Below are 25,775 nucleotides of genomic sequence, written 5' to 3'. Positions count from 1 at the left end.
TATTCTAGTCAAATTTTAATGTCATGGGGTTTTAATCAGAAACCATGGGAATAAAATAAAGACACCTTCAAGACAGGTAAATAGAGATCAGTGAAATTGCAATGATGCATAGTGAAAGTAAATTTCCATAACATTATCATCAACAAGAGCAACTAAGTGTATTTTAAGATACTACTTGTTTTCAGTTTAGCAAATGCAGAGGAACTCCTCATCACGGTGATGGTGGATGGGCTGTATCTTCCTAGAAAAATGGTACAATGTTAAAATATTTGAAACTTACAGAACCATCCTCTGCAAAGTCTGCAGTTGGTGAGGTAGCGAACTGCAGCTCAGGAAATCCCTGATACTAGCTGATGCTTGTCTACAAAGGCAAAATTGAAGAAATATACAATAAGCTCAAATTCTTACCATCTATGCAAATTTGGACAAAATCCTACTTCTTAAAAATCATTGTATCTCATTTCCTTCATCTGTAAAATGGGCAGCTGAGGAGTTTCCACTGCCAAGTACTGTGGCTATCAAAGATAATAATATACAATTAGCATTAAACCTTGCTGCCTTGTTGGATCTGCATTATAAGCCACAAAACAATTCCAGGACTATGGTGATAGTTAAAGTGCTAACTGAATTAACAATGCATTCCAAGCCCAAATTACTGGGAACTATTGCAGAAATTGAAATGCTTTAGATGCTGCCAGAAATTTCTATGAAATTGAATAGAACTCATACTTACTCAGTGACAGGAGAAAATCCAGTAAATGGATGATACTGACTAGCTAAAATGGAAAGTGCACTGTGCTCAAGAATAGAAAGCATAAATAAAAACACCACACAGTTTCCATCTGCCACTTTTCTAATTCACCTTTCTTATGCCTTTGGTATTCATCATGCCCTCCACTGTAATTCAGCTGCAAAATCTCATACTAAAGAAACTCTGGGGTTCTGAAATCATCAGATTGGATGAGGCATATGACAAAGCCAGAAAGGAAAAGCAAATATATTCCATTACCTCATTTATGAGTTCTTTCTACCAATATATTTAACAGATAGTTGGATAAATCTGACCCTCATCACTTTTCTGTATGTTAAAAATTCAATACATTGAGAAAAATCCTGCAGGTCTAAAGAAAAAGTAGATTTATGTTCATTAGATCCCCATATATACAGTGTTGATTGAGGGGAAAAATTATGTTATGCATTTTTTATGCCACTCACTCCTGGAGCTTAAACTCAGGGTATGAGAGCTGCCCCTGAGCTTTTTCTGCTATAGGGTAGCACTCTACCACTTGAGTAACAGTTCCACTTCCAGCTACTTTTGCTACTTAATTGGAGGTAAAAGTGTCACCGACTTTCCTGCTTGGGCTGGATTCAAATCATGATTCTCAGCCTCCTGAGTAGCTAAGATTTACAGACATGAGCCAGTGTGCCAGCTTTTATTTCACTTTTTAAAATGAAACTCTACACAACCACAGCCATAGTATTTGAGGTGAATACACAAGTGGGAACAAAGTTAAGGTAACAATTCTCACACTAAGCTGCATGTTGAGCTCACATTCAAAGGGATTGATTAGCTAAATGGTACATGTCCACACACTATACTGTTTTGTGAGCTCATCCTAGTGCTAGAATTCAGGGCCTGAACACTTTCCCTGAGCTTCCTTTTTCTCCAGGTTAGCACTCTACCTCTTGAGCCACAATTCTACTTCTGTCTTTTTGTGGTTAACTGGAGATAAGAGTCTGACAGTGTTTCCTGCCTGACCTGGTTTCCTGAGTAGCTAGGATTTCAGGCATTGAGCAGTGGACACTCGGCTCATGCCCTATACTTTAAAACAAAGTTCAAAGAAATAGTATTTCTTAAAGTTCCCTGTAGTGGGGTTTCTCAACCACAATGCAATTAATACTTGAGGTTGCATCAATTGAGTGGGGTGGAGGGGGAGTTCTGCCCTGCACATTGAAGGATGTTTATCAGTACCTATGACCTCTGCCCACTGGATGCTAATAGTACCTTTTACATCCTGTTGCCACAGTAATATCACCAAACATTGCTAGGTGATTTCCAGATCATGAGTAGAATCATTATTCAGAATAACAAGCTGTATTGGGTAAAAATTAGTTCTGAGTGCATCAAATGCAAAACTAGTCACCTTCTTAAAAAGTGTTTAATAGTCACACAGGGTTACTCAGCAAGAACATGACTGTAGCTCTTGGAGGAAAGGAATTTAGGCATATTTCCTACATGTTAATGGGCCAATAGATTCTTCCTACAAAGAAGAAACCAATGGATAAACCTTTCATCTGCTTCAAAATAGCAGTGAGAGTTAAAAGAGTAAATTCACATGTACTAAACTGTATAATGAACTCCAAATATGTTCATGTCCTAAACCCTAGAGTCATAAATACTTTATATTTCAAAAAGGACATTACATATGTGATTTAATTAAGAATGTTCTTTTGTCAATTGTAGGGCTTGAACTCAGAGCTTGAGTGCCATCTCTAAGCTCTTTTGCCCAAGGTTAGCACTCTACCACTTTGAGCCACAGGGCAACTTCTGGTTTTCTGCTGATTAATTGGACATAAGAGTCTGATGAACTTTCCTGCTCAGACTGGCTTGGAACCACAATTCTCAGGTCTCAGCCTCCTGTATAGCTAGGATTACAGGCATGAGCCACCAGCACACTGGTCATAGTTAAGAATTTTTTGAAGAGTAGATTATCCTAGATTACAAGGTAGGCCTAATGTAATCACAGGATCCTTGTAGGAAGGGGACAAAACAGTCAACTTTGGAGGAAAGTCATATGTTGATGAAAGTAGATAGGAGAGCAATGAAGTCATGAGTCAAAGAATAAAAAGTACTTGAAGATAAAAGTAAGTCTTTTCCCATGGCCCCCAGAAGATTCAGCTAACATTCTGATTTTAGTTCCATGCATGAATTTTATTTCATGCATCTAGCATTCAGAGCTAGCAATAAGAGAACTCATTTATGTTGTTTTGAGCTACTAATTTTGTGACAATTTCTTGCATTAGTAACAATAAGTTAGTATTGGTTCAGTGGCCAGAAAACTAATGGGAATATTCTTGCTTAATAATATTGCAAGTAACCATAGCATTATATATTAGATCATATCTGAATTTCCATATTTTGTTTTCAATTCTTGTTGATAATAATAACTACAAGCCTTTATTGAATACTTGCTAAAAATCAGGTCGATACCTCAGTACAGATATTTTTATACAGGCTTTGTTAATCTTACAGTTTCTAAAACACTTAAATATTACTTTTGCCTATATAAAGTACCTTCTCCAAGATTATACATCTGAAATTTGATTACATCTCTTCTACCTATTAAATTTTAGCCAATAACAAAGGAAACATGGTTAATTCTTTGATTTTGATGCAAATAAATCAATATATATATGGATACAAATATCCATTTTCAAAAATCTATCTGCAGATAATGCTTATATTTCTTCAAAAAGTATATGCTTGCAAAGTATGTGCATGAACCAAACTTTTTCCTTGTGATATTTATGTGGTTTTCAGCAAGATATTGGCTATAGTCATTCAGCTCAAAGCTTTTTCACTATCTGAGACTCCTGCTTCTTTATCGCAGTAGCTATACTATCTGCTCAAAGAGAATATAAATTGCTATATGCCTGTTTGATCTGGTTGCTTCTTCCTTGCACTTAAAATATAGCTTTCTTTGCTTGGGGTTCTTCTAAGAATTGACTTCGAAGATTGACTCCACATTTTACTACCACATGCGTAAATACTACACATCAATTCTTATCACCTCTAGGAGTTCACAAAATTACAGGTAAATCAGCACTTGGTAGTCACTATTTCCTAGAACCTACTTACATGTCTTACCTATCAGGTATGTCTTTGTGGTTGTAATGGGAATATAAACTCATTGACCAATCTGTGTATTCTCCTTGGTACTGCAGTATTGGAGACATAATAAGAAACAGGATAGATCTATGTATTTTTTTTTTGGAGTCCGGTCATGGGGCCTGAACTCTGGGCCTGGGCGCTGTCCCTCAGCTCTTCAGCTGAAGGCTAGCTTTTTACCACTTGAGCCACAGCGCCACTTCTGGCTTTTTTTCTTTTTTGCTTATGTGGTGCTGAGGAATTGAACCCAGGGCCTCAAGCATGCAAGGCAAGCACTCTACCACTGAGCCACCTTCCCAGCCCCTAGATCTATGTATTTTAACAAAGCATGCATGCGTCCCAAGAAAATCATGAACAAGTAATATATTTCAGTTAATGATAAATTGCTATTAACAATAAGTGATAAGTATAGTCATTTCTTTTTTGATTGCTTCAAGAGTTACCTGTACCTTGATTTTAATCATGAGAAGGTGATGGAAAATTCCAGGAAGAAGGAATATCATATGAAAGAGCCACAGAACCAGAATAATTGAGCCCAATTTCTATAGGTACTTGCTGATAAAAAGAAGTTCCTGTTTTGTACTATGTGTAGTGAAAAATCATTCATATTTTTCTTGATTGGATTAAAAAGTCTAGGAGAACTTCATCTTACAGAGAGGCTTAGATTATAGAAGTCCTTATTTAAAGGATTAGTTAATCCTTAGATAAGACTATAAGGACTTATTGGGAGCTGGAAAATGGAGGTGGAATGATTAGGTGGGGGGGCACATTCTTTCCTGACCTCTTCCTGTATTTCCTCCTTGTTTTGCTTGCCAGTTAATATGGTGTGTGAATTGCTTTTCTCCACTCTACCTATTTTACCACCACAGAATGACAAGTCCAAAACCATGAAATAAAATTAGTAATCCCTTCCTTAGAGTGTTTCCACCAGTCATTTTTGCACCATGACTAAAAAGTTTGACTAAGTTAGGCATTGCTGTAGGTTGAATAGTGTCACCAAACCTCTAACTAAAATGTCATATCAGATTATAGTGGGGCTTAAATGCAGTTATTAATATTCGTATAAGGATAGAAACAGATACTCATAGGAAGGAAAGACAAGTGACAGAAAGAAGGAAAGGCAAGGGAGGTAGAGATGGAAATTAGAAGCTATAAGCTACAAGAAAAGATAAGACTTGTTGGTAATCAGTAGGAGCCCAGAAGAAACAAGATCATCACTTAATAGTCTGAAGAGAAAGCATGACCTTGCCAGTAGCTTGCTTTTTACTTCTAGTCTCTTGAATTGTTAGGGAATAACTCGTTGTTTTAAGTCACCAAATTTGTAGTAATTTATCTTCATGGCAGCTCTAGAAAACTAATAGTGACATCAATACTATACATTTTTCTGAAAGATCATCTTAAGTAGTATGTGAATAATGAGCAAGGATGGAATAAAAATGGAATAATAGTAATGAGGCTGGAATTTGGATATTGGTTCAGACTAAAGTTGTCAGAGATAATAAGAAAAGTCACCAGACTTGGTGAATAGTTTAGAGACAACAACAATAGGAGTGACAACTATGATGGGTGTGAGCAATGAGTAGCAAAATCAAAGATTACTCTCACCAGGTTTGGACAGAGAATAATAGTTAAGAAATGGGAAATGAACATTATATTTGGTAGCAATAAAGAATATGTCATTATTTATTTTTGATCCATGAAAGATGAGGTGACAAACTTACTAAATACAAATAACTATTAAATGGAATGTACTGTGAAATTAATTAGGCCTTACCATGCAGATATTCTTTAACCCGTGTGATATTAGATTCTCTTGTGTGGTCATGAGAATATTCTCATACTGAGAGATAGATTGGTGATATAGAAGACAATTGAAGCAGGTTTTGAAGGACAATTGGAAAACATAAATGTTAGAGTTGACTATAAGCAGTATTTGTTTTAATTTATTATAAATAGATGTAAAATGAAAGTGGTAAATGTAGTGGTTAACATGCGAGCTTCTTTTATTCCAAATCATTATTTTTAAAAGCATATTAACTAGGAGGAAAGCTAAGGTGAGTGTTTTGCAGCAGAGGGTGAAGGATATGGAGTAGGAGGTTTAAAGACAGAGAAGAATGGCGAAGGTAAGATCTCAAATTGTAAAGTGAATATTTAAATAGAAGGCTGTGACTTGGGAAGGTGGCTCAGTGGTAGAGCGCTTGCCTTGCATGCCTGAGGCCCTGGGTTCGATTCCTCAACACCACATAAGCAAAAAGAAAAAAGCCGGAAGTGGTGCTGTGGCTCAAGTAGTAGAGCGCTAGCCTTGAGCTGAAGAGCTGAGTGACAGCGCCCAGGTCCAAAGTTCAGGCCCCACGACTGGACCCCCCCCAAAAAAAATAGAAGGCTATGTGACACCCCTGCATTTTCACAAAAGATATATGATTATAAATTCCTAAAGGCAAATAGGTAGTACGTGGATAGCTGCATTTAATTGTGAATATACTTGAGAATGTGTCAGGAGTTTAAGGTCCAATAGATTCTGATAGTGCTGCATAAAATGTAACTGTACCAATAAATTGTTTACTTATATATTCATATTCATACTTTCTAATTCCTTAGAACTACCAATATAATATAATTCTCACTGAAAGCTAACTTGACTCAAAAGATCACATAGACTAGTTCCATGATAATGACCAAGAAAAAGGCACAGACAGATGGAAAAGATCTATTTCCCTTTAGCCGCTTGTGTTTTAATTCCTTGGGTAACATAACCAATGTTTACACTTCAGAGAAATGTGTTTAGGCATGATGAACCTAAATACCTTCCTATTCTCTTTCTGGAATTTAATATGCTATTCCTTCCATGCTAACTTTAGTTTAAGCCATAGGCTTGACATTGCAATTTAACAGGATTTACAACTAATTCTTGGGGAATTAGGCACAATATTAAACCCCAGTAGACATTACTGCAATTATGACAGCAGAAAACCTAATTCTGAGAAATCTATAGGATTGAAAAAACTAGATAAAAAATAGTTTCTCATCAACACCATGCAGAGAGACATGTCATCAACTATTTATTCCACAAAATATGTACCTGAAATGTTCTAGGGTGCAATATGAAAAGAGACACACTGATGTTTTCATCCGAATAGCAGGATCTCACTTTCCTTACTGAGGATTTCTCAATAGACTTCTCCATTCCTCTGCTTTTCATTTACAGAAATGAAGTATTTTTAAAATAAAAGAGTTAGATAGACCCTTTGGTGTATAATTGTCAATGCTAGAAAATACACTGTTTTTACAACTAGTATTTAACATTTATCCTTCCTAACATTTGTTTCTAAAGGGTGAACTCAGTAGCTCTAATAATTTTCAAATTTTCAGAATACTTAATGGTATAATCCATTGCCTTATAGTATATTGATTATTTTAAAATAGGATATGTCCTATTAGGTTTTATTCTAAGCATTTTGTTCTTATAATAGGAAAGAAAGAGCATCAAATGTTAGTAGAAAAGTTTAAAGGTGTCCTTGGAAGGCATTACCTAAGATCATTCCATTATACAGGCTCCTTTTTCTTCTAAAAGTTCCTCCATTAAAGGATAGCAGAGTTGGGAGAATTCCAGATCTCTCTACTATGATATATGTGCTCTGTTCCATCCCACTTTTGTTTTTCAGGCCACTTTACTTAAAAATTTAATTAATGGTGACTGACACTCCCACTGAAATTTGTCTGCAGCTAATATACTCTAGCAGTTACTATCATGCATTCATTCCCTTCTATTTGCTCACTTCAACTTTCTCCCCTAAAGACATTGCTTATTAGAAATATGCTGGGTTGACAATTTTCCTGCCAAAAGCTTCACATTCTAATTAAATAACTCACAGAAAAGCAGTCATAACCAAAAGCTAAATTACAAGACCTTGGAAAGGCAATCATTTCCGGGTGGAGAAGGACAGTGGGAATGGCATAAACTTCCACTGGCCTTTGGAAAAGATGGAGTGACATAATGAAAAGCCTGTTTCCCTTTGTAGTCTAAGTCTTGGGCTTCAATTCCAGCTATGTTACTTCAGGGAAATAACTTCATACCCTGCACCTGATTTCTTCACAGAAATATGAAACATGACAATGGTCTTGCCTATGTCCAAACCACTATAATGTAAAACATCACTTTTATTTCTTTTATATCCGTGATACATTCCATGTGTGGCATACTAGCACCAGGCATAGAATGAAAAAAATCACATACGTACCATTTCTCTGAATGCTTCAACTGCTATTTTACAGTACATGTTTTTAAACAGACATAATATCCTCACTTATTCTGAATGGATAAACTGGCCTTAAATAATTTATAATTTGACATTTTTTTTCAAAAGTAGCCAGTCAAGGTAGCTCATGCCTACATTTCTAGCTGCTTAGAAGCAGAGATCATGAGGATTAGAGTTTCAGGATAGCCCAAGCCCAAAGTCTGAGGGATCGCTTCTCCATCAGTAAAACATAGATCTAGTGGCATGAACTTATCATTCGAGTTGCACAGAAAAGTGTAAATAGGAGGATTTTGGTTCAGGCCAGACCAAGCATAAATTTCAGACCTATTTGAAATATCACTAAAGCAAATAGCTCTGAGCATTACTCAAATGGGATAGCATCTAGCAAACACTAGTCCCTGAGTACAAACCTCACTAATGCCAATAAATGATACTATCATTATCCCCCAAAATATACAGATACAATAATTTGTCTTAGAATGTCAATGCAATGTATCATTCTTTAGCCTTCCAGTATCAGTTGCACTATTTTCTTTACAAAATTCCATTTCATATATGTTCAAGGTATAATAGTGGTTACTAGACTCTTGGAAAGGTTTGAGAAAGAGGAAGAGAGAGAGGTTGATAAAAACTGTGTAATATTACAGTTAAATAGGAATAATGCATTCTAGTATTTGATAGCAAAAGAGGGTAGTAGAGTTAGTAATAATTTATTGTGTATTCCAAAAGTGATTAGAAGACTTTGATTGTACCCCTGCCAAGAAATAAGTATTTGACCTGATGTTAATTATGCTAATTTGATCATTATGCTTTGTATATATGCATCAAAATATAGAGCTGTTGTAAGTAAACAGGTACATTCTGTAACAATTGATGACATACTTTTTCCTACCTAATAATTGATAGCGAGAATGTTTTGAAAAAGAACTACATATCTAACTCACTACATAAGGAAGTAGCATGCTATTTAGAGCTAGACAGTAAAACCTCTACTTGCTTACATATCTTCGTGCATGTAAGTGAAGTGACATTTAAAACTCATTATAAATGTTGGAAGGATATCCTTTTAAACAGAGAAGAGGTTAACCTTTGGTTGTGTGCAGTAATAACATTTTGGAGAAATAACATTCTTCATAAAGTCAGGCTAAAACTCTATTAATTTTAATTAAACTAATCAACACAGCGACTGACAATTCTTGAGCTTGAACTCTGCTTTTGCTTGAGGTCCTTATATTTACACAGGCTCATTTAAATTTTTTACTTAATTGTATGGTTGTAGTTCTGAACCTTTTTATATAGAGTGTAGTCAAAACTGTATATAAGCTTCAAACTCAATCAAAAGCAGGTCCTCCTCTGCACACCATATGCACATAACTGACTCACTATCATGCTTCTTGTCAAGTTGACTAAACATTTTCACTCTTCTAGAGATCCTAAAACATTGAACTTATAAGGAAATAGCAAAGTTTTCATGGTGAAAACAGTTCTTCTATGTAGGTTACCAGATTGGTAATTTATGCCATAGACATATGGAAAGGAGTGTTGATATATGGAATTTTAGGAATATCAGAAATTTAGCAATTCAGGGATCTGGAGTTCATACAACATGCTGCCCATACAACTCATTAAGAGCTTCATGAATTTTCTAAACTTCTCTAGATTTTAGTGTCCTTATATTTATGACGAAAGACATGGGAAAGATTATCACCACAAATTCTTCTTGGAATCTTTGCAATTATTCTATCTAGCCATAGTGTTCAAATTCTTATAACTGTAGATACAGTTTCATATTGCAACAAACAGATGAAATAAAAAGAAAAAAATTTCTTCCAAATGTTTGCCTACACTAGAACCCCAAAGTGAGAAGGGTTCTCCCAAATGATTTTTTGCCTACTTCATCACTTTGCACCCCAAGAGGACCTATTGTGCCATGCTATGTTTCATCAAATGAATGGCTAGTGTGTATTTAATTATGCAGATAATTTTATTTTAATTATGCAGATAAGTGTAAAAATTTAAATGTAGCCTATTTAGAATTTTTTCTCCCCTGTTCCCATGATTGTGATACTCAATATACTGAATATATACTCAATAATTGCCAATTAGTATCAACTGTTTTTAGAGAGTGATCCGAAATATGGTTTATTAATTGCATTTTCACTTTCTGTGTGTACATGTAATGCCTCTATTGAACATTGAGACCTATGGTTCTCTGCTTCCATTGTGGGATTCTTTCTGAATCAAGAATATCAAGGATATCCTTTCTTGCTTGCTTGCTTTCTTGTTACACTTTGCTTTGCTTTGCTTTAGAACACTTCTTAGGTTTAGCAGTCCAACTTTAGGAATGCAACCAAACATGAATACTTATGTAACGATTACATTATGGAAGTTCTACTTGCACTGCTGTAAGACAGGGGAAAGTCAATTCAGCAAGCTAAAATTGTTAACTTAAAAGCAATATTATATTTATCAGAAATTTCAATAACTGATGAAGACCATTTTTCCACATCATTTGCGCAGAATTTTAACCTAATGCTGAATTACAACAATGAATATTTCCTTCATATAATTCTTTTACTGCTTCATATGGTTTATGACTGGGAAGTGCAGACAGGAGTAAAAAGTATCAATTTTCAGTATTATAACTCTGCTTGGAAAGAGCCAGTTCTACGATAACCACTATCCAGGCAGCAGATATGTTTATAGATCAACATATTGACTTTTATATAATATAAAGACCAAAGTGCAAAAATCAATGAAGTCAAAATGAGAGAAATAAGAGTTTTGTAGAACCAGACCTGTAGTTAGAATGTCAACTGAACTGTTACATTTTCATGAACAGAAAGACAGACATAATAAATATCTATATGCTGTTTAGAATTCATAGATTGTTTAGGAAACTTGAGAAATTGGAGCTTTCTATGTCTTTATAAATGGGATAAGTAAATATATATTTTGGCGTTTGTTCAACAATATTAAGATTTTCCATGCATTTTCAACAATATTAAATTTTTCTATGTATTTTCTAGATACATTTTGTGTTTTCATAATTGTATAATACTAGCACTGAATAATATCTATCATTTAATTAAAGATTGCACTAGATCTAAGTTCCATGATTTCCAGGGGGTAATTGTCTGTTTATAAGTAGTATTCACTTATTCACATTTTTGTATTTTAGATAAATTTTGACTTGCAAAGAATATTATCAGTCATTACACAAAACCCATGTTTAAATTTTTTAACTATACGCATAAAAACATACATGCAAATGCAATATATTATCACATAAATTCAAAAATAAATAGTTATACATACTTTCCATTATTACGTAGTTATGTATCAGAAAAATTAATTTCCTGATTAAAATGTTATTATGTATTTCTCATTACAAAAAGAATCTGAAATTTTCATCTTATTCCTAAAAGACTCATATGTTTTCTTTATAAACTATCTCAAAAATTATTCCAAAAAAGAGTGTATAAGTGGATATTATTAAGTTATTGAAATTTTTCTATCATTGATCAGAGAGCTAATGGCAAAGATACTGCCATAAAGTCAAGAAAGTGCTGACGTACCCTATTTAGAATAAGGTAAATTGATTTAAAAAACTCAGTGATTGTAAGGGCTAATTGCTGGTTCATTTGGATAATAATTTTCCAGAAATAGCAGTGTATCAATAAATGCAAATCAGCAAACATAACACAACACATAGGAATCAAAGTCAAAAGCATATAATGATATTGATAGTTTTAGAAAATACCTTTGACATAAGTCAACAACCTTTCATAATAAAAGTTCTGAAGAAATTAGGAATAGGAGTATACCACAAAAGTATAAGTAACTTTTCTACATGAACAAAATGAGAATGAAATCAGTAAAACAATCTTATACAAAATATTGCCAAAAAAGAATGAGATACCTAAGAATAGCTTTCATTAAGTTGGAGAAAAACATCTATAATGAAGATAATGAAATCCTGAGGAACAAAATTCATTACAATCTTTTCAGTATATGCACATTAATTTTCAGGGTTGAATTACACTCCTATCTTCTTTTAAAGAATGCACATTATCCAAAGAATGAAAATAATCATCAGAATGTGTACAAATTATACATTCTCACAATTAGTTGAGACTTTTCCTAATTCTTATTTCACTCATATTTTCCTCCCTAACTTGAATCATTGTACAAAGTTTGGAAAATTTTCATGAAAAATCATTAAATCATCAATATTTGGTCAACCTGACATAATTTATGTGTTGATAATTTCTAGAACTGTAGAAAATATTTGAAAGTTAGAGAAGTGTAAGCAAATGACACATCAAGGACCAAATATTGTCCATTATCTTTTTTTAATAAGGTTCACAAGCTGAGATAGTTTTTACATTTCTAAATAATTAATGAAAATTTTGTATTTTGTGACACATAAAATTTATATGAAATTCACCAGGCACTGGTGGATCATGCCTTTTTGTAATCCTAGCTAATCAGTAGGCTGAGATCTGAGGATCATGGTTCAAAGCCAGACCTGGCAGAAAAGTTCCCATGAGACTCTTATCTCCAATTAACCACTCAAAAAGCACAACTAGCCCTATGGGTCAAGTGGTAGATCTCTAGTCCTGAGCACTAGGAGGCTCAGGAATGGTGCCCAGGCCCTGAGTTCAAGCCCCATGATAAAAAAAAGTCAATTTCAATGTTTATATATAAACCTGGAATGCAGCCATATTTCTATGAATTAAAATAGTATTTTTGCCCTTTAGGTAAGCAATTTTCAGGGGAAATGGGATGTCCCACAATTATTCAACTGAGTCAAATAATGATTTTTCCATATATTTGAATATATGAACATTTTTGTTATTTTTGAAAGTTGTATAAATTTTAAGACAGGTTGAAAAAATGGGATTGCATGAAACTGCAGAGCTTCTGCATGGCAAAGGACATAGCTAGCAAGATCAATAGAAAGCCTATGAATTGGGAGATCTTCACTAGCCATACAATGGACAAGGGTCTCATAGCTAACATATACTTAGAACTCAAAAAATTAAATCCCCCAACAACAAATCCACAAAAAAACAACTGCCTGATTGATAAGAGCACTAAAAAAGTTCATTTATGTTGGATGAAGTAAATCAATTACTGAGGATGTGATGCTGCTTCCAAGATGCCAGCACTTTGTAACCCAGGAGCTTGTGGAAATCTTGAGAATTACTAGATTTCTTTTTATCTCAACTAATTGAACAGTACTAATTTAAGAGTAAGGCGGTAACATTTCTAAATTTTCACTTGGATTCACATAGAGTTACTTAGGACATGTTACAGCAAAGTCTTTTGTTGAACTGTTACTGTGATTGAGAAGTTGACAGCATTATACCTCGACAGGTTAGATCTATTCAAGAGTGCCTTTGTTTACCCAGGTTAAGGAACAATTGTAAAACTTTATAATCCTTCATTTTCAATCTAAAGAAGATCTCACAGGACATGATAGTTACTTGAAACACCACAAAATAATTGCCTCCTCCTCCACCATGACCTGTCCTTCTCCCAAATGAGGTATTTCATTTCTCTTACAATCTTCAAATTTGAACAAGACTTTTAAGGTCTAACAAAAATATTTCTTTATCAAAATAATCCCTGGAGGCCAGGTACCAGTGGCTCAAGTCACAAATCCTGGCTACTCAGGAGGCTGAGAGCTAAGCCAGCCTGGGCAGGAAAGTCTGTGAGATTCTGATCATCAATAAACTACTCAGAAAAATACAGGAAGTGGTGCTGTGGTTCAAGTGGTAGAGTGCTAGCCTTGAGCAAAAGAAGCTCAAGGACAGTGCCCAGGCCCTGAGTTCAAGCCCCAGGAATGGCAAAAATAAAAGAGTGAACTTTGGATTGGACAATTAAGAAAAAGGCCTTTTAGCCAGGTGCTGGTGGCTTACACCTGTAATTCTAGCTACTAAGGACAGTTTGAAGTCATCCCAGGTACAAATATCTATGAGACTCCATCTTCAAAATAACCAGAACAACTCTACATTGAGGGCGTGACTCCAGTGGTAGATCACCAGCCCTGAGTGACAAAAGCTGAGCAAAAGCACAAGGCTCAAGGGATTGTGTCTGTGTGTTTGTGTGTGTGAGTGCATGCATGTGAGTGCATGTGCTGCTCCTGGGACTTGAACTCAGGGCCTGGGCACTGACCTGAGCTTCTTTGGTTCAAGGCTAGCACTCTACCATTTGTGCCACAGCAGCACTTCTGGATTTTTCTGTTAATGTGGCACTGAACCCAGTGTTTCATGCATGCTAGGCAAACACTCTACCATTAAGCCACATTCCCAGCCCCAAAAGTTCACTCTTATCTGGGCACTGGTGGCTCACACCTGTAATCCTAGCTATTCAAAAGGCTGAGACCATAATGATCAGGTTTCAAGCCAACCCTACAATGAAAAGTCCATGAGACTCCACCTTCAAAACAAACAATAAAATGTTGAGCTAGTAATGAAGTTCAAGTGGTAGAGTGCCAACCAAACAAGTACTAGACCCTGAGTTAAAACACTGAAACCAGAATAATTTTTAAAAATTACTATTCAAACTGTATTGTCACCTAAATGCCAGGCTCAAAGAAACATAGGTCCTATGGTTTTCCTTACTTGCAATAACTAGTACATGTCTGGGACAAGCAGAAAAGACCAAAAGCTATGTACATATGATCAGATAAGATGATGTTAAGTTAAATAAACCCCAAGATAGGGACACAAGTGTTTGTTTTCTTTCTTGCATTGTTTCTAACGTATTTATAATGTACCATGTGATATTTTGTTGCTTTGTATGTTCCTCCCCCATGGTATAAACCCTGTTTTCACTGTATTTGATGTCTGTGCCCTGCATCTTGTATATATACTTCTCTAATTTGGGGAGGGGAAGAGAAAAAACAAAAAGCTTAAATAAGGATACAGGTTGACCCATTGTAACAATGAGATGTACAAGACACTTTGTTGAAAAACGAGACACTCTCATATCAAAAATATATTTGGAACCCAAAAAATTAAATCCCCCAACAACAAATCCTCAAAGAAACAACTGCCCAATAAATAAGTGGGCTAAAGACTTAAAGAGAAACTTCTCTGAAGAAGAAAGAAGGATGGCCAATAGACACATGAAGAAATGCTCATCATCCCTAGCCATAAAAGAAATGCAAATCAAAACAACATTGATATACCACCTCACCCCAGTTAGAATGGCAATAATCAAGAACTCTAATAACAACAGATGCTGGAGGGGATGTGGACAGAAGGGAACCTTACTTCATTGTTGGTGGGAGTGTAAACTTGTTCAACCACTTTGGAAAGCAGTATGGAGGTTCCTCAAAAGACTTCGCATAGACCTCCCTATGACCCAGCAATCCCACTTTTGGGCATTTACCCAAATGTTTACAAACAAGATCACACTAAAACTACCAGCACCACTATGTTTATTGCAGCATGATTTACTATAGCTAAGATATGGAACCAACCCAGATGCCCTTCAGTAGATGAATGGATCAAGAAAATGTGGTATATATACACAATGGAATTCTATGCCTTCATCAGAAAGAATGACATTGCCCCATTTCTTAGGAAATGGAAAGACTTGGAAAAAATTATATTAAGTGAATAAAGCCAAGCCCAAAGAAACATAGGTCACATGGTTTCCCTTATTTGCAATATCTAGTATATGTCTGAGTCAAGCAGAAAAGGTCAGATAAGGTGATGTTAGGGATATGAACCCTAAGATATGTATTCAAATGTTTTTTTTTCTTTCATGCGATTGTTTTTAACATATTTATAAGATTATTTCTTTGTTGCTTTGTATGTCCCTCCCCCACAGTATAACCCATGCTTTCACTGTATTTTTTGTCGATATAATTTGTGGAGGGGAAGGGCAAAAACAAGTCGTTTAAATAAGGATACAGGTGGGCCCGTTGCAACAATGAGAATTACAAGTTGCTATGTAGAAAAGGAATTTACAACTTTGGTGGAGGGGGGGTGGGGAGGGTTGGGTGGGGGGGTGGGGGGGGTGGATGGAAAGAGGAAACAAAGGAGGAGGCTACAATGCTTGATAAGAAATGTACTCATTATCTTGCCCATGTAATTGTAACCCCTCTGTACAGTATTTTCACAATAAAAAAATAAATAAAAATAAAAATAAAGTATTATATGCCAAAAGCTAAAAAGAAAAATGAGACATTGAAAAATGAATTTTACATTTTAGGCAGGGGGTAGGGTGGGGGTTGGGGGGAGTATAGTTGTGGAGGTGGGAGGGAAGGGATGATAGGGGAAAACAAAGAGGAGGCAACAATTCTTGATAGTAAATGTACTTATTACCTTGCTCATGTAACTGTAACCCCTCTGTACAGTAGTGTTACAATAAAAAAGTATTAAAAAACTGTATACTCATCTTTTTCTTTCTTCAGCTGATAACTAGAGATTGCTAGATTGTAGATTCAACTTTGACTTGGCTCAAATCCACTAGCAATTTCTATGATCTGCTCTAAGTCAACTATCTCACTGTGTTCATTAGTAAAACAGGATGACAAGAGAATCTATCTCATATGACTGTTGTAAAGATTAAATGACTAAACACAAACTACTAGAGTACTTTCTGGCATTTGTTGAAGATTCATATTTTGACTGCTACTAGTTTTAATTATTTGCTACTAAATCGTTGTTTTACTAAGGTTGAGACCATGAAATTCTCCAGATCAGATCAGCAAGAAAATTTCATGTCCCTTACTTTGTCCCTAGAGTAATTGATGCATTTTTTCAGTAATTTTTTTCTTTACCAAGGTGTCATCTTAAGACATAATTAATTTAATAACTGTGCCACTCTGTATTTGACTGTGTTCTGACCCAATATCATACCCTCCCACCATAACACATGAATGCATTTCCCTTATTGAGATGATTCTTGATGTGTTTGGAGCAGTGAGTGGAATATGAATAAGTACACCGGCTTAGAGGAGCAAACATTTCCTACATTGTTACTTCATAAAGAAAACCTCTGAAGCCAGGTGCCAGTGGTTCACGCCTGTAATCCTAGCTACTCAGGAGGCTGAGATCTGAGGATCATGGTTCAAAGCCAGCCAGGGCAGAAAAGTCTGTTAGACTCTTATCTCCACTAAACCACTAAAAAGCTGGAAGTGGCACTGTGGCTCAAGTGGTAGAGTGCTCGCCTTGAGCTGAATAGCTGAGGGACAGCGCCCAAGCCCAGAGTTCAAGCCCCATGACCGACAAAAAAGAAAGAAAGAAAAATCTTTGAGTTGTTTGTGACATTTTATTTATTTATGCTTTATTGAACAATCTGCTGTCCAAATAGCTGATATTTAATATAGTAAACTGAAATTGACATTCCTTACTCCAGCATTAAATCATCCCTTGCCTTTACTGCCTTTAATATTTCAAACTATCAAATAAAATGAATTATTCATTGTGTTACTTTGCTTCATTAAGTATTCTACTGAAGCGAAAACCACCTTATCTCCAAAAATAATTTTCCATTTAGTAGCATCTACAAATAAAAAGTATTCTCCAATGATGTATTCTAAATATTAAGAGCATGCTATAGGCACTATGCAGAATTTTACAGAAAGACAAATTTTACCATATAGAGATAGTGGGTATTGAGTGTTACAACAGTGTGCTAAAACTTGTGTAGAAATATTTATTATATAATGTATAGGCACATGATTACATTAGTAATTACCTTTCTAATTTTTAGAGGAAAATATAGTAAAATCAATTTTGATTTTGGTAATTAAATTATGATGAAATTTCTAGCACACTAGAAGTACCTTGTCAAATATAAACTAAGTTTAGTTACATTAATAGGAATATTAGAGAAAAAAAGATCTTTTCTAGATTGGGTAAAATCACTCTAGCATTACACTAGAATTTGCTTGTGTGTTTCTTAAAGATCTGATACCCATAAAAATAAATTAGCCTTGTTGTTATCTTGGTTTGAAGCTTCCAAGTGAGAAGAGATTAGCAATTTTATTTTCCATTTATTTATAGAAATAGAGCTGTGATTTACTGGCAGTCTCACTGCTCTGTTTCATAAAAAAGGAAATGTGACTTACATCCTTTGTATGTATGTGTTAATTACATTAACTAGTTAAGTTTCTATTAAATGCATTTTTGCACTAGCTTCATAGAAGTTTAACCAAGAATGGAACTATGCCTCCCCATACAATCTTACAGAAATATATATTGCAATAAAGTAATGTTAGTTTCTATAATGATAGCTTAATGTTATAGCAGGAGTACATTCTACTTGAAGGTGGTCTTAAGAGTTGGAAGGAAGGTTAAAAATGACCAAAACAGGTATATTCAAAATTGTTCTTGAGGAACAATCTAAATGACATACTGAAAGTATAGTATATGGACTGAATTGATAAAAGTGTAAGCCAGATAAGGTTTGCTGACTGTCTGCCTATGTGTATCTACACACGTGCACATATATTTGGTGGCTCTGTCTAGCTACTTTACACATTGATTATCAGTAAACAGAAAGATTGCAGATACCTACTTTTCTGCATTGTATTAAGCCTCTTCTAAGTGCCATTTGGGCCTTTTCTGCTTCTTTTGCTTTCCTTTGGAATAATAATATTTTGTATACATGCCCTGTCTTTAGATTTACTTTATCCTACTTCCTTATAAAGCCTCTATATATTATGGATACCTGATGTTTATAATTTCACTGTAATTACAATGCTAATACTGATTATTTTCTATTGTAAGTTTCTAAGGTTTACTCTTTACCCTCTTTTTAAATAATGTCTTCCATCATTTGCAAGTAATTTTCCATTCACAGATCACCAATCAAAGAGGTGAGGCATACAGAGGTTAGAGCGCTTGCTTGGTAAGTAAGAGGATTTTGATTTTATCCCTCATAAAACAAAACAATTGAAAATGATACATTTCCTTCTGAGTTTTTCTATATTTTGAACTCATTATGTTTCAAGGCTTCACTTTACCTCAAATTCATTATGATGATAGATTCTAATCAAAACAGTTAAAACTTATTATAATAATATATTGTAATTAAAACATAATTATAATATGTTGGCCACTGTGCTAAGGTGTTCCTAAAATTTTTCTCACCTTTCCTGACACTTAAGGGTTGATACTATTATAAGATTCACATTATAGGGAAGGAAACTGAAGCTTATAGATAACTTAGCATTTGGAAGAGCAAAGATTTAAACTCAGTTATCACTGACTTTCATATCTACACTATGCAGCTATCTTTGTTCTAATCACATTATATCTGTTCTAAGTTCTGAAATGAATCTGTATATTCTGCACCTCTCATAGTATATGTAAACAGAAAACCTTATTTTATGTTTTTGAAATTTATAAATATTATTCTGAATAAGCCTAATTGAAAATTCTTACATTGCTTTTTCATAATTCATCAGTAGGGCCTGGCAGAGGGCTGGTGACACTCACTCAAAAAAAAAGTATTTTGGCAATTACCACCTAAAAGAAGGACCATTCTCCTTTGGAAAGTGTAAAGTTCAAGAGATGAGACACTGTTGTTTGACCTCCCAAGTGTCAACAGCCCATTTCTTAGTCATTTTTCTGTAATTTTAAAGGGCTTCTGTATAATTCCATAAAGGTCAAGCAAAAATAGAGTTAGACAATTGTCAAGCAGTTCTAAGCACTAGTATGTAAATATTCTGTCACTTTCCAATTATCCATCATCTCAGACACATACATGTGGACACACTAATATTCAGTATACATAGGATGATTTTTGTTCAGTCATTAAATAATAATGTATATATATATATAGAGAGAGAGAGCTATTATATATAATACCACTATAAATTCATACTGAACATGGCTTTTCATCATAAAACCTCATATTTCACATTCTGTATATCAGTAAAATGATTGCTTAAAATTATTATAATTTTTCTTTACAAATTCAGAAACTACAAAAATAATCTGAGTTCCTTAAAAAATGAGAGTTTTTAAAAAAGTTCTTTAGGAAAAAACAAGGTAAGAGGACAAGTGCATCTAAAGATTGAGAATATACTGGACATCTATTTTTTTTAACTATGCAAAAAATATTTCCAGGGCACAAGGGTTCATGTGGTTCCTGATTTCCACTTGTATCACATGAGAGTTAACAAGAATTATTAGTGGTTTAGGAATCAGGTCCAAATGGATTCCTCTACATGCTAGGCCCGTCCAATCTTTGATTTAATAGCTTGATGATTATTTGACTATTGGTTGCAAGATGCTGATATTTTCTTAGTTTCCTACATTTACGTTTGGAAATAAGTTTTCATAGAGCCTGAAGATGCATATCAGTGACAAATCACATGCCTTGCATGTACAAGGCCCTGGGTTGATCCCTACCATCACAAATAAAGTTATCCTTATTACTAATATGATTAGCCTAAAACAGCACAGAGAGGGTAGTCAGAATGTACGCTTTTTTTCCTTTATTTGTTTCATTTGAGAATAATGAGCTTGGGGTCCTCATAAGTATGATTGATGACTTAATGATGTTCCTTTTTTTAGTATGGCTATGAATTCATGGGGTTTAAATACTTAATGTGCCCCAATTTGTGGTTGTTATTCTTATTAAAGTTCAAATTGTCCCAACTTATGCTCTGTCCTCATTTGTTGTCTGAAGACAAACAACCTTGTATCTAGTGTTCCTTCCCTGTAGAATAAAATGAAGGGCTAGTGAATTCCTGTGATACTTTCAACAACAATGACCAAAACCTATATCTTAGTGAATAAGGATAATGCTCTTCTTATGTAGAAAGAAAGGCATTTCTCAGTTCTTTCCCTTCTATAGAAACAGGTCAGATCAGACAAAGGTAGAACATGAGCAATCAAGATTAAAGAAGAGACATGAAAAGAGTTTTGTTTTTATCTGAAGGGGTGTCCTCAAAATGGGAGGCATGGAGATTTTTAGGAAGACACACTTTTTAAAAATTAGACCACATCACCAGGAAAATATCAACCAGAGTTTTATAGTCTTCATTGTAATTTAGGATAAACATTCAATAAAACTGAGCATCCCATTCTCTTATAAACCTCAGTCTCCAAACCCTGTTTTGCACATCATCCTTCTACTTCTTACTCCTAGTCCTGAAACTGAGGAGACCAATTTAACTTTCTTGGCCTTGAAGAAATTAACTCCTTTAGTATCTTTCAAAAGCATTTTTAGGAAAAAACTGGGAGAGAGCCTTGGAAAAGGCAACATTTTCCAAAAAGAAATATACTCTTTACCTGACTTATGTTACTGTAACCTCTCCATACATCACCTTAATAATAACAATAGAAATTTGAAAAAAAAGATGCAAAAAACATTTCTGTTGAGTTACCTTAGAATTTTTCTCCATCTCTAAATTAGGCTGTAATATCAAGAATTGTATAGATTGATACATACATACATTTATACATATGTACGTACATAGACTGATAACTTATTCCCATAACTGTCATCATCTGTCAGCATCTCCTTTTTCCCTCATTGCCCTTCCTAATGTTTTAGCACCTAGAGAAAATTTCTGCTAGAATGTTATCTCTTCCTTGGAATAAAATGTTTTCTTTTCCTCTAAATCTATTATTTATCTCATTTTTCCTGTTTCTCCATAGCACATCAGTAATATCCTCCTCATCCAAATTCAGAAACCTTCAGTCACTTTTTATTCCTTGTCATCTGATAGTAAGCTAAAAGCTACCACAATTAGTATCCTCAGTGGACCTTTACATCAATTCAGTTATTTCCATTATTACTTTGAAATATGCCACTTTGGAGTATCATGGGTTCCTGCTATGACAACTCTAGTAGGATTTTACCTTCAATCTCTTTGTCTCAAATGAACAAATAAAGCTTCCTCGGTTTTATCATCCTATTTATAATACATTAGCAATGTCACCTCACCTAGGATGCAATCACATGTAATAATGGTCATCTAGTTTTTCAACAGTCTTAAATGCTGTCATTTTGCCTTCCTAACAAAATTGTGTAGCTTATGTTTTTTATCCTTCAAAAGGAAAACTAAATGGGATGTTCGGAGGAGAAAGAATAGCCAAAGGTTAAAGCAATAAAAGGAATTAGAAAATGGAGCAATCTATGCTACAAATCTATAAATTATAAAGAATATATATGTTAAGTATTTTTTACCAATAATAGCTTATAAAGCATTTCTGACCAAATTAAAAATAAGATCCTCTCGTCAAAAGATGATTTGCAGTAATTCAAATGCTTCCAGATATACTGTGCTAGAAACCACATTAAGATAAAAATAAATCAGTGATTTCTCCAAGGTACAGTACAAGCTCCAATTTAGGTGCATAGCCCTGAAAAGCAGGCCAGCTTATACTGCATGTGCAACATAGCTATCTGCTCTGTTGTTTGGGCCTCATTTCCCAGATCTCTATATTGTTGTTTCATTTGTTTCACTTGGTTCTGACAAAGACAACAGTGGTCCAGGTGTGTGTGGGTTATGAGTGGTAAAGAAATCAAGATGTTATTTGACAACAAAATAAATTACAAACTTTTGGAATAGTCTCAGGAAATTCTAAAACTGTTCTGTGTGTGTTATCATTTGGGGGCTCTTGGTACTCAATTTATTTCCCCAAAATGTACCAGTATATTAATTATAAAAGGAGAATTTATTGTGATATTTCCATAAATTTATACAATATGTTGACCATGGTAACTACATCTATTATATTCCCTTAATCCTGCCCCCACACAGCACTTTGTGGGTTTACTTTATGCTATAATCATATATATATAGAAATAGACATAGATAGATATATGTCTCTCTCTCTATATATATATATCAAGCATATATACACATATACATTTTGAATATGTTCAGCCCAATATTTTCTCCTTTCTTCTTCCCACTCCAACTGATACACCATCCTTAAGTCCTATGTTATGCTCTTGTCCTATTATTCGTTGTAGTAGTAACAACAGCAATAGCATCACCATTATTAACATAAATATCATTTTAAGTTTAGATTCTACATAAGAGTACACACATGCACTATTTGGCAATTTGAACTTGGCATCTCGTGTTGAACATGATGATGCCCTATTGCTTTCTTTGATTTTTGTATCAATGGTGAACTGAAAACAAGAAAAAAAGTACAGGCTTTTCAGGCTGAAATAGATGAAGTAAAGGGAAAAAAGAATACATTGGATAAATAAAGATTAGGAAAAATATTGAAGATTCACTTTCTGGTTTGCCAACTACATAGTTTGTAAGGCAAATGAAGAGGACATATAAATAATGTCCCTCATAAGAAGATAAGCTTATATAACAATGTAAGCAATACCCATGATTTACCATCCTTTTACCGTGCATTGTATGAAATTTCTTCTCTCGTTTGTTTCCCTCAGTATTTCTATATATTAATGTTAACAGTTTGAAAGTGAGAAAAATGTGAGGCAGAGGTAGGATATAAATAGTTGTTCTAATTATACAGATCCCTTTTTAACATGAGTAGACTGTATTCTGCAAAGTTGCTTCACAAGGAATAAGAATTACTGTCTATCAAGAAATACAATTCAGATTTGTTTGTTAATTCAATCAGAAGGAATCCACAATGCATACCCAGAAATTTCAGTGCTAGGAAGTAAATAGGCTGATGTAAGTTCCAATTCAGTAGTGAAAAAAACAATTTAGAAATTATACAATAAAAACTAGGCTTTAGAAACTAAACAAAGATACTGTCACATTGGGTTTTTTGTGTTTTTTTAATTTTATTTTATTGTAAAGATTATTGTATTACTGTTAAATGAGTAAGGCAATGAGTGCATTACTTGTCAATCATTGTTACCCCTTCCTGTGTTGTTTTCCCATTATGCCTTCCTTCCCCCATCTCCCACCCTCCTCCCCTCCCTCAGCCCTAAGTTGTGCAGTTCATTTCCAGTATACTGTCCTGTATGTATCATTGCTGCAATAGGTCATCTTGTGTCCTTGTTTCAGTGTTTTGTTATTCCCCTTCCCCTCTCCAGATTAGACAAATGTATATATATGATGCAGGGTACCAAAATCAAGTATAGTGTCACATTGTTTTTAAAGGTGATTAACTATGAGCCAGTTCAGTAAAAGTCAGAGAGACAGTTGGAGACTCGAGCTGTAGAAAGCAATCATTAATGAGAAAAGTGACAAAGTGAGAAGTGCTCTGACCACCTGCCAAGAGATTTTCATTAAGTTACAGAGAAATATTATTGCTGCTATATGGAAGACAGCAAAAGACATGATATAAATGTAACTTACTAGGTCACTTAAACACAGAACAGTTGGGAATTGGAACTTTCGTCTGGTGTGCAGGGATACTGCAGTGCCTCTTGATAAGAGAAACACTAGTAAAAATAAAAAGTAAATGCCCAAGGACATGCCACAGTAAAAGGAAAGAAGGCACAGTTGGGCCACCATCTAGAACCAGCATGCAAGAGAAAAGGAAAGGGGAACAAGAAGCATCTGTACAAGTTATATCTTGAAAGTATCCCTGGGAACCAAGAGAAAATAGAACACCCACACAGAGCAGGTATAGGGAGACTTTGGTATAGTTAAAGGAGATGGGCTTTAAATTATGGAGAAAAAAATACATGACTGAAAAATAAACAGAGGACGAATAAAGATGAACCATGTCAACTGTGGGAAAATGGAGAGGACTGAAGATGATTGTGTTAAGTGAGATAAGACAGGCTCAGACAAATATCACATGTTCTCCCTTAGGTTGAATTTAGACCTAAAAATACACAAGACATGAAGGGACAAGGGATCCTATTGGATAAGAGGAAAGAGGACCAGAGAAAAGAAGATATAGAAGAGAAGAAGACAATTGGGATGAATATGATCATAAGACAATATATTCACGTATGGCAGTATCATACTGAAACCCGTTATCTTGGACAATTATTATATGCTCATAAAAATAAATAGTACTGAAAGGAATGTCACAAACAATTCTGTGTATAGAAAAATAGGCAAGAGAAAGTAGAAGAATTTCTTATGCAGTAGTTCTGTCAGTAAGAGTTCCCAGACAAGAAGCATGAAAAAAGAAAAGAAAAGAAGAGGAAAAACCCTGAGACTTCAGAAGAAATGTAAACCATTTATCCTCATCTCTGAACTGCCTCAATCAGTAAGACTGATGGTAGAAGCCCACAACACATGTCTAAATAAAGTCTGTAAGTCATTTTGGTGTTCAACAGAATTTGAGATTCATTAATCAAGGGAATAGAATGAAGAAGGCAAAGAGAAGTTGGCAAAATTAAATGACAAAATGAAAGAAACCAAACAAATGGCAAGAATGCATAAACTCAGGGCAAGTAGCTATTAAAGATTGGCAATACAGTTCATGAATTGTGAATAAAGAAATTTTACAAATCTTTGTAAACAATGATAAACTGTGTTTTCTGATAGTATCTAATAAAAATTCAAGACGTACCAGCCACATATGGTATATACATACACATAAACATACATTCTGAATAATTGAGGTTTCTAGTTGACTTAATTTTAAGTTACAATATAAATAGGGATGTTAAAATATAAATGGCCACTATCATACTTGATAATGTAAATTCCAAGCTAGATTTATAAGTCAATGGGGAAGAAG

The 25,775-nt window shown here is 34.5% G+C and overlaps 1 protein-coding gene across 1 annotated transcript in view; it reads right to left on the bottom strand.

The window, feature by feature from the left end:
* Positions 1-25,775, bottom strand: part of Il1rapl1 (interleukin 1 receptor accessory protein-like 1) — a 1,198,232-nt gene that overhangs the window by 1,030,004 nt on the left and 142,453 nt on the right. The gene's annotated exons all lie outside the window — the stretch shown is intronic.

Source organism: Dipodomys ordii, unplaced genomic scaffold (genome assembly GCF_000151885.1).
Source record: "Dipodomys ordii isolate 6190 unplaced genomic scaffold, Dord_2.0 Scaffold94, whole genome shotgun sequence".
NCBI classification, from domain to species: Eukaryota; Metazoa; Chordata; class Mammalia; order Rodentia; family Heteromyidae; genus Dipodomys; species Dipodomys ordii.
Note: the sequence above shows the minus strand (reverse complement) of the source record. Positions and strands in the feature narration are given on the sequence as shown.